Below are 10240 nucleotides of genomic sequence, written 5' to 3'. Positions count from 1 at the left end.
CTAGCCTACGTTACAGCGTCATGTGCGCTTTCTATATCCAACACAAAAACTGCAGATGTGGTGCTTTTGATTGTAGTCAGAACTCAGAAATTCTGCCTTCCGAATAGGAAGATGTAGGTAACACCAGACTGCAGATGAGCTGCATACAGGGCTGGACTGGGACAAAACCACCACATATCCAGCTTTACAGCTGTGGCTCCAGCAAACATCAGCTGATACTAGAAAGTAAGATGGTTGTCTTGACACTAGTGGGTCAGTTCGCTGACCTCCTCCCTCATCACCTTTGGTGATAAGACCCACCACTGTAGTGTCGTCCGCAAACTTCACAATGATGTTGGAGTTGTTAGTGGCCGTGCAGTCGTAGGTGTAGAGAGAGTACAGGAGAGGGCTCAGTACACACCCCTGTGGAGCACCAGTGTTCAGTGTGATGGGGGATGAGGTGATGGGGGTCAGGGCTGTAGCAGCCACTGCAACCCCTTATATATCCTAATATCTCTGCCATTACTATATACAATGTCAGAAATCAAACGCAAAGCTGTAGTGAACAGTACAGCAGCGAAATGTCAAAGACCCTGGGGAAGACATGACTAAACACAAGAAACTAACAATATCAATGCTAGCTTCCCAGTTAGTTTTTCTGAAACCCAGACCAAATCCAGTGTCACAGAAGTCGTAATAATACATTTGGTGAGGAAAAGTATACATGTTGTCATGTGGCATTTACAGGGAGGAGGGAGTTAACCCTTTGAGTTAAGGCTGAAAGTCTGCACTTCACTCACATCTGGATTGTTTGATTTAAAATCCACTGTGGTGCTGTAAATATAGAATTAACTAAAAGTAACAATGCTAACTTTCACAGTCTTGAAAGTGTTTGAGGGATCTTTCTTGAGAAAATGAGGTCCTCTGTCTTCTTCCTTTGTGTAGAGCTCTGGTCAAAGAAGTGAAAAAGAAAACAAAATACTTTTTAAACAGTGTTTATGAAGCATGTAGGCAGCTCCAAATTCACAGCTTCTTGCTACATAATTTCATCAATATATGAGTATCAATGGAGATAACTGGGTCAGTTACACCTGCCTTTTAATGTTTTAATATCTTTTAATTTGAGTCAGGCTGATCAGCGCATTCAAGTAGAATATGATATCCAACCTTCCACCAATATACACAGATTCTGTAAACGTTAACACACTAAATGTCCAGTTGTGAAATATGATGACAGACTTATCAGCTTTCTTTGAATGAGTTCATCAGTTGAAATGGATAACCTAAAACTTGAAGGAGAACATTTAGCAGTTGAACACTTACATCATCATCGAGGCATTTTATGAGCCTAGTTGCTATGCCACTCTCGGTTTTGTACAGCTCCATGAAACTCTCCATATTGGTCAAGCCCAGCAAAGAGGGACCCTTTCAGGTCAACAGATGTAAGACGGCCAAATTCTGCTTCAGCCTGAGCAATGAAAGAAGAGGCGTGGGGAGTACAGGCAGAATTTTTTTAAAATGCTTTGAGACCTAAATTTAAGCAAACCGTCATCTGAGAACCATTAGAGAAAACGCACACACATACAAAAGCAAACAAACAAAAAGACGCATTTTACCTGTCATTCAGAGAACAATATCTCTATCTATCTTGAAATATTTTAAAGCAGAATGAGTGTGAAAACAACTCTAATGTGATGTAAAACTGGAGTAAATGTGGATGTAAAAGAACACTGATCAAAAGGACAAGTAACAATTTCCTTATTCCTCAGATGTTTACCTTGATGAACAACATATTGCTTTAGTCCAACTGCCTCACTAAAGTTACACAACAGGCTTTTTACAATAAAGCCAGCAAGTCCATTACATACTCCTTCTGTGACCCCATGAGCTCTTAAATTAACCTCTAAGGCATTTTTTAGATCTGAAATACTGTGCACATTCTGTGTATATGCAGGTAGTGGACAGCAATTTCCACAAAAAAAACGCAATGTTTGGAAGTCCACCTCATTTAAATGACAAAAACAGATGTGATCATCTAGACCTGTGAAAATAAATTAATGACAAACCTTCAGTTATAGATGCTATTACAACCACAAGAGCCTAAACAGTCTGCTCCATTGCTTTTGTTAATGAATCATTTGTTTGTATCACATCTGAATATTTAGTTTATGTGATCATCAATAGCGCTATATTACTTCTTAAGAAGTACCCTGACACTACAATCTTTATATAATTTGTTCTACAGAGCTATTAAATTACAATATAATCTTTGGTGTTTCCGGTATGAAAAAAATACACAAAAGGTAACTTACCTTACATTTGACTCCACTGACAAAAATAAATACCCAGCCTCAAGTTTGGCTTCACAGACCTAAAAGAAGAAAAAAATATATATATATATATTATAATTATATTGTTCTCGCCATATATGCGCGTGTTTGCATATCATTTTCTGACACCTATAAACAATTTTATTTTTGTTACAACACGGGGAATGCAGTTAAATTAAAAGCTAAATTATCCCACCACCACCAAAAAAAAAGAAAGAAAGAAAAATAAAAATAAAAATCAGAAACAACCTGAGGGATTTGGACAAAAATATTCGTCTATGATGCCAATTATTTTATCACTACAGCTCTTTTAGTACGGAAACTCACACACAATTTCGTTATACTGATCACAAGAGTTCAAAAATGAGTCAAAATGGAGCTGATGTTAAGCATAACGGAAAGAAATAATTGCAGAATATCATTACTGCAAGAAATAAACGCGCTGGATGACTATCTGATAAAAACTAATATAACGCTGGTTTGTAGTCTATATTTTGTCTCAATCATCAGTGCACTCTTGCAGCTTAGCATGCAGCAGTAAATAAACAATAAGTAAACTTAAGTGATTACATAGAGGTAAACAGATGACATGAAAAGGGAAAAAAAAAAAACAACGCTTGGACACTGCTAGCACGGGGCTCCCACACAAACGCAAAGCAGGAGATGAAGCATCGCTGAATATGTTTCCAAACCAACTTCATTTTAAGCCAAAGACTAGAAAATATGGTGAAGCAAATCTTCCCTTTGGCTTCACCTGCACAAGTGCCGAGGTCTCCCTGCAGAATTGGTTTTCCCTTCGTCGGGAGCACCGCTGGGCTGTTCAAATCACGGACAAACAGGATCCCACATTCTTGATTTTTAGTTCACAAACACTTCTTGTAATGACTAACTACTCCTGACATTTTGGAGATGTTAGCTCTTTATACAGTAACGTTACAGTGGGATACAAATAATATCAGGCTGATCCTGCCACGATTTGTTCCCCCTGTCTAAATCATGGACAAACAGTATCCCACAGTTGTTTATGTTTTTGAACCCATTTTACACAGAGAGACATTTTTTGAAAAATGTATTGATAGTAATGTTGAATATTATTACACAGGAAAAAAACAACTACATGTAAAATAATTACACCTTGACGCCTCTGCCTTTCTAAATAGAGGGACAGTAACTGCATGTGTGTATGTAAGCGTGTAAAACCTGAAGATAGAGACAAAATACTGTTAATCTGACTATCTGCCATTCTGCAATTCATCTCATGTAAACAATAACGTGGCGCACAGCGTGACGTGAAAAAACCCATATGGAAAAGAAATAGTAAAAACTTATATGTGATTACTCATGAAAGTGGCCACTTTCATGAGTAAATCATAGAAGGCTTACATGATTTACTCATGAAAGTGGCCACTTTCTCATTACTTTCATACATTGTTTTAGTAAGTATCCAAAACATACAAGTTTCATTATATAATTTTTCAAGGGATCTTATATCTGTTTTCACTCTTATATGCTTTTCATACAAGTTTCACACAAGACAGATACAAACTTTATAAGATTTATATATATCTTTTCCATATGGGAAGGCACATACCTTTGATGTTGTGTGGCAAACTCTGTATTCCTCATCCACACGTTAAACGCAAAAAAGGAGTTTAAAAAAATGTCAGTTTTTGGTGATTCAAAACGCCGTTTATTGTGTGGACGACACAGCTGCGTTTTCAAAAATACCCGTGTAGGTGTGGACGTAGCGTAAAAGAGTTAGTAGTTTATTTTCGTACTACCTGTAATTTATTGCAGATTACATGTATTTAATTAATTGTTTACTAAATGTTTGAGGTGTGAAATAAACCGCAATAGTGCAAAATATGGGTGTGTGTGGTTGGAGGATGTGTTTGTGCGTGTGCGCGCGCGGCGGGGGGGGGGTTGGCGCGAACATTTTTCATGTAAAACAAAGGGGGCCCAGCAAAAAAAGTTTTTGAACCACTGGGCTAAAGTAACATCTGCTAAAGCAAACATTTCGGTAAAAGAGAAAAACACACATCACGCCATAGATTTAAAACTTATTCTAACTTTTGTAGCTCTCTTTCCTTATAGTTATAATCAATGTTACTCACCTTGAAAGTAGATTCCAATGAAGATGATTAGAAAACGTCCAAGTAAAGTGAACATGTTGTTAACCGCCAATTTCCCATGATGCACCTGGATAGCAGTCACGTGAAGCAGTTTTGAACCCTGCTGTGCTCAACTTCACTGCATTGTCAAGTTCACATAAGTTGCTGATTTAGCTCCACGTGAGTTTTTAAGTTAGCTTTTTTTGGTGTAATTGGGACGTTTTCCACTTGTAATTCTGTGCTATAACAACAACTTCAGTCATCTATTGTCAAACTGATATAGAATAATATGTTATAATATCAAACATCTAGAATTACATGTTACATTGTATACGTAACTTAATGGTCACCAAAAACGTATTGGTCGAGTCACATATATCCTTTGTTGCTTCACTTAGTTGCGTCAGATCCAGCATGTTGAAGCTTTTGATGTCTGTCTGTTCTTCAGCTATCTTGACAGCTGTTCATGCGATCTGCCTCAAATTTTGCAACTATTCACTGGGACCTGAGTGCAGCTCTGAACTTGAGGTTTAGAAAGAGCGGGGATGGTTGCGTGGGGCTAATTTGTGGGGCATACACAATGTTAGAAGGTCTGCACGGTGACCAAGGAGTGTGTGGGCACAAGTTTAGCTCACCGGTTGAGTAGGCGACTGTGCCTTAAGGCTAAATACAAAAGCCTGGGTTTGACTATGACCTGAGGTTTCTTTGTTGTGTGTCTTTCAATCTCTGTCTCCTCTGACTGCATTATATAATAAAGAAAAATAAGGTCTACAACAGCAGATACTGCTGAAATAACTCAACACCTGCACATTGAATTAGCACATTTTGTTCACTCATTCACTGTCCCCAGAGGATAGTTCCCAATCATTAGCTAATTCTAATTGTAGCGATCCCTGAGTGTCTTCCTAATAAAAGTTGTAAAAATCATGTGAAAAAACTATTAGCACTTTTTCTTATGAACAAGTAGGCTTTTCTGCAAATATCTTGACTAATTAGCAAATCTCAGTCAACTACCAGACTAATCCAGTGTAAACAAGTTAATATAAATATTAACATTATTATCACAAGATATTACATTACTTTTATGAGCTATAAGGACCCTGATGTTAGCTTTTAGCCAACAAAAGACTTTTAGAAGTACACAGATAGCAAACTATTTTTGGCTTTGTTTGATTCAAATGTGTGTGTTGCTTCTAACTTCCTTAATACCACTAGTGCATTCTTAAAAGTACAGTAAGTCATTTAAAAGAAAAGGAATGTTGTACTTATAAATATAGACTGATTAGTGTGTAATTACATCTTCCAACAAAAATGGTTCAATTAACTTCAATTAAAAAGATTGGCCAAGATGTACATTGCTATTTTGAACTAATCGTATTTTCTATATGTGTCTAGAGAATGTCCACAATACACCTTAAAAGTTACTTTTAATTTAAAGACTACAAATAGCTCTCTCAGACTATATTTGACCATTTAACAGGTTTTATGTATACATGTTATCATCTTCACCTCATTATGTCTTTTCTCTTCTTCCCAACCACAAGTCTCGTATCCGGAACCATATTCAGAGTTCCAACACATGAAAACGTGCAACACCGTGTTTATTTATTCACGATATTGTCAGCAGATTAAACACAGCATCCTCCTTTCTCCGGATAGCTGACAAGGAGCTGGTTAAACAACAGAAGCTTGTTGTAAACTAAGATTATGCAAGCTAATGACAGGACAGAAGCGAGCTTCACTGACTAATTGATGGCTATCAAACTCCTTTCACAGAGTTTTACAGTTTCCTCTAGAGTAACTGGACGTGGACACCTGGTCTGTACTCACTAATGCTCAATGGTCACCAGAGCTGTTTCTCCTACAGTGGCCAGCTAGGATTATGCGCTTGAATTGGGAGATGTAAGAAAACTGAATTCAGTTGACTGCAATCTGCCATATCCTGACATCTAATGATGAAATGAAAGTAGTGCTTCTAAACAGCGTTTACCAAGTGTTCTCTGAACTATCTTTGGACTTCACAGAGGAAATGTCTGTTTTCTTTCTTAAACTTGACACAGTTGCAGTAAACACACAATTACAGGCTTCTTTCTCATAATACGTCTAAAGCCAAACAATTTCAGACATATGATGAAGAATAAAATAGTGAAATAACAGTACTTCAAAATGATACTTCATGCAGCACTTAAGGACATTTTTCTTGATTACATTCAACCACTGTAATTACTTTCCAGTCTCTTTCATCCATTGTGAATCCAACTGTGTCTTCTCTCTCTCTCTGTCTCTCTTTAAAATTACTGCTGGTTTATGCTGCCACACCAGCAAAGGTGGCCTCTCTCCCAGTGGACTCACTTGGAACTGTTTCCAGAGTGGCACAGATGGGCTGTGAGACACTTACTGATCCTGACCCAAATCTAACACCCCTCAAGGTCACTGGGACCACATGTGTGTGTGTATAAGTGTAAGTGTGTACGTAAGGCTTGCTCAATGCAGATGTTTGGAAAAGCCATTCATTATGCTCTTAATCACCATTTCGACGTACGTAAAAATACAGAGATTCTTCGTTGGGGTCAGAGTTTATGACCTTCTGCTGACAGGACAGCAGTGCTGACCTTTACTAGCAATGGAAGCTGACATCCTTCTGAAATGTCAAGCTTAATGTCAGAGCGTGAACCTGGGCCAGGGATCAGCATGTCACTCTCCAAGCACTGGACTGTGGCTAAAAAAAGCTGCATTTGACATTCGTCAGCCAGGAAGACACAGTCCACCTTTTGACAGTCAGTTAGGTACTTATCAGTGACCACTGCGTGTTTTTACTTGATTGTGTAAGCTGCAGTGTTAGCTCGTCTAAGCCTTTATTGCTTATGATGACATGCTAACAAAACCACAGTAGGTAAATGCTAGATTCTTCTTCACCTTGTTGCTGAGTGATAGATTGTGTTGTCCAGAAGCAATCAGTTTACCTTAGTATGAAGACTGGAGGCAGGAGGTATCTGCATTCTCCGAGGGCAAATTAAAAACAGACTACACAGAGAAATTCTATTTTATTTAGTGAAAAAAGAAAAAACATTGTCATCAGTGCCTTGATATTGTGCTGTGATATTTATGGTCAGCAGAAGGGATGGGCTGCTTGCTAAAGCTTCTTTAAATTCCTTGTTTTCTTCTAACTGTGTGTTGTGTTCATACGATATGGTAAAAAATACATTTAGCTACTTTGGAAATTCTTTTAATACAGTAGCTGAAATAATAATAATGATAATAATAGGATTTAAACTGATAATAAACAATATATATCATTACTACCTGACCCTACTGATTCTCTTCCAGATGCAAGAGAGTCTTATAGAGAGTGATAGCTTTTGTATCTATCCACCTGGCAGTGGAGCTGAATCACTCTGTTGGGCTGTTTAAAGGAAAACTCTACCAGAAGCCAACAAATTTCAATTTATTTCACTCTGCAACTTCACCACTAAAATATTTTGAAGCCACTGCAGCCATGTTCAACTTTCTTCCTGCTTGAATGCCAGTTTTCTCTCACCACTGTTTCCAAGCGGTTTCTCAGAGTATCAATGAGAAAGATTTAAAAGCCTAGAGTGTGAATCGCATGTAACCTTGCCTGAAAGTTATTCATGATATCATAAAGTATTCTCAATATTTACCACATAACTGTCCGATCAATATTCAATATTTGAGGAGACAGTCACTCTAGGCTCGATGTTTACAAGGGAGGTGATGGAAAAAGTTGCTGATACAACATCAACACAACATTATACATTTTTCTTGAAATGTTTGCCAAATAAATAAATAATCCTTTAAACGTTCTTAAAGTCTGAAAAGTAAAAGTAAGGATTTAAAAATAAAATAAAGTATTGATTCAAAAACATTTCACGTGTTTCTGTTTTTTTTTCTTTTTGTCTTCATCTGCTCCCTGTTATTCCTCCCAAGACACAGAACAGCTGCTCAAGGTCATCCTCACAGTCTCCTCCCTTCTTTCTCCTGCCAAAATTCTCCTCTGAAAAAAGGAGAAGACGGAGAGAATTAAAGAGAGACAGGAGTAAAAGTCCTGAGTAAGCGTCGCCTGCTGAGAGAAGTTTTTCCCCTCTATCAATCCTCTGTCGGCGCCTGGCTCCCTCACCTCGTTAGCTAATTGAATAAATGAAAGATTGCTCTGTGCTCCTTGTGTCCCTTTGGTTTTGTGTTTTTTCTTAACTTCTCAATGTTCCTTTCTGTCTTTTCTGTTCTCCCCCGCCAATTTTATGTTGAATTCGCATAAAAATAACATTACAGTAATGTCACTAGAAGTAATGTGTGTCCATGCTGATCTGTGTGTGTGTGTGAGAGAGTGTGTGTACTCCTGAAGGAACAGGGTTTTTTTAATGACACCTCCAGATGTTCTCATGACGAGTGGGGTCGAGAGGGAATGAGGGAAAGAGGGGCGGAAGAAGAGTATAAAAAAGGATATTTTAGAGAACATTATGAGGAAGAAGGAACCAAGACTGGGCAGGAGAGATGAGGCGGAGAAAAGAAAAGCAGAAGAACAGGAGCACAGAGAAAAAGTGGAAGAAGACTAAAAATAAATTCCTGTTTTGTCCTAATTCAAACCTCTCCGGGGAGCATTGAGGGAATCAAGAGAACTTCTTTAACTCTAGCTGCAAATGATACTCTGCGTGTGTGTGTGTCTGTAATGCTTTAACAATAATAAAACAGTACTAAACACTGATGCTGAGAGTCTATTAAAGTGCTCTCACCTCAGTCCTGGACTCCACACTGATTACAACCAGCCACAATAGTGCAGCATAAAGCACCGCCATCCATTAATTTGAATCTTAATGGCGCGTTCACACCAAATGCAAAGGGAATTTTCGCATGTTTTTATTTGGGTAAATTCAGTCCACTGGGACATGAAGAAGTGCTGATAACTGGAAAAAAGTTATAGTGACAGATTTCCACAACTTACCAGAACTTTTCTCCAAGCTCTCTCCTTTTTCTTGTCTTTCTTTAAAAGCAAATTTGAACCAAACACCTCCAAATGCCCTCAAATAGCATCAACAAGCTTGTCCTCTGTTTCTGATTATCAGTGGCATCCAAAGGGAATCCACAGTCTGTGGGAGAATTTCAGCCAGTGGGTTTTTATTTTTATTTTACGATGGGCAATACATGTTAATGATCATCAATATTAAGCAGTAATCAAACATGTAAAGTGTGAAAATGCAATGTTTTACTGAAGCTGCTAATTTTCATCCGCAGTGCCAAGCCACGTCACATAAAACTTTATAATAAGCAAATAAACAAATATAAATGACAAATCACAGAGCAATGACCTAAAGTCCCTGCAGCCATGTTTTTTTTTCATACTGTGTTTTTAAAATAATCTTTGCTGGCTTTTAATTCACATTTCTCTCGTTCCCAGTGAACTGTCCCAGTCCCTTCCCTATTCTGGTCCACCAATCCCATTTCCCCTGACACATACAGCATCTGCATCCTGCGACATTCAGTTGTGATTTTGGAGGAATCCACTGGAGTACATTTGCAGTGGGTGAAAACCTCTTTCTGTTCCCTCTCCTAACAGAAGAGTGGATGTAAATATTTGTGGGGCCATAAATTGACGATGTTGCCACCTTCCATGGCAAACATAGCTGGACTGGCCATCGGGCATACCGGGCATTTGCCCGGTGGGCCGCTGGCGATTTTTTGTTTTTATGGGCCGATGTTTTTTTTTTTTTTTTAGGAAGGGTATATATAATGAAAGGTGTTGGATTGGCCAATTGGTCATGATCGACTCTGGGCTGGACCAATTACAGCCGACGAGGCTGAATGCAC

The 10240-nt window shown here is 38.3% G+C and overlaps 1 long non-coding RNA gene across 1 annotated transcript; it reads right to left on the bottom strand.

Moving 5' to 3' along the window:
* Positions 1-1405: 1405 nt before the first annotated feature.
* Positions 1406-4490, bottom strand: LOC309719931. Its single transcript, XR_014280360.1, has 3 exons — positions 4424-4490; positions 2292-2350; positions 1406-1447 (listed from the first exon to the last, which is right to left on the bottom strand). It is a non-coding gene; the product is annotated as an uncharacterized lncRNA (long non-coding RNA).
* Between the last annotated feature and the right edge of the window lie 5750 nt (positions 4491-10240).

Source organism: Aulonocara stuartgranti (assembly GCF_965226115.1).
Source record: "Aulonocara stuartgranti genome assembly, chromosome: 13".
In the NCBI taxonomy this organism is placed as follows: Eukaryota; Metazoa; Chordata; class Actinopteri; order Cichliformes; family Cichlidae; genus Aulonocara; species Aulonocara stuartgranti.
This window is presented reverse-complemented; position numbering and strand designations above follow the sequence as displayed.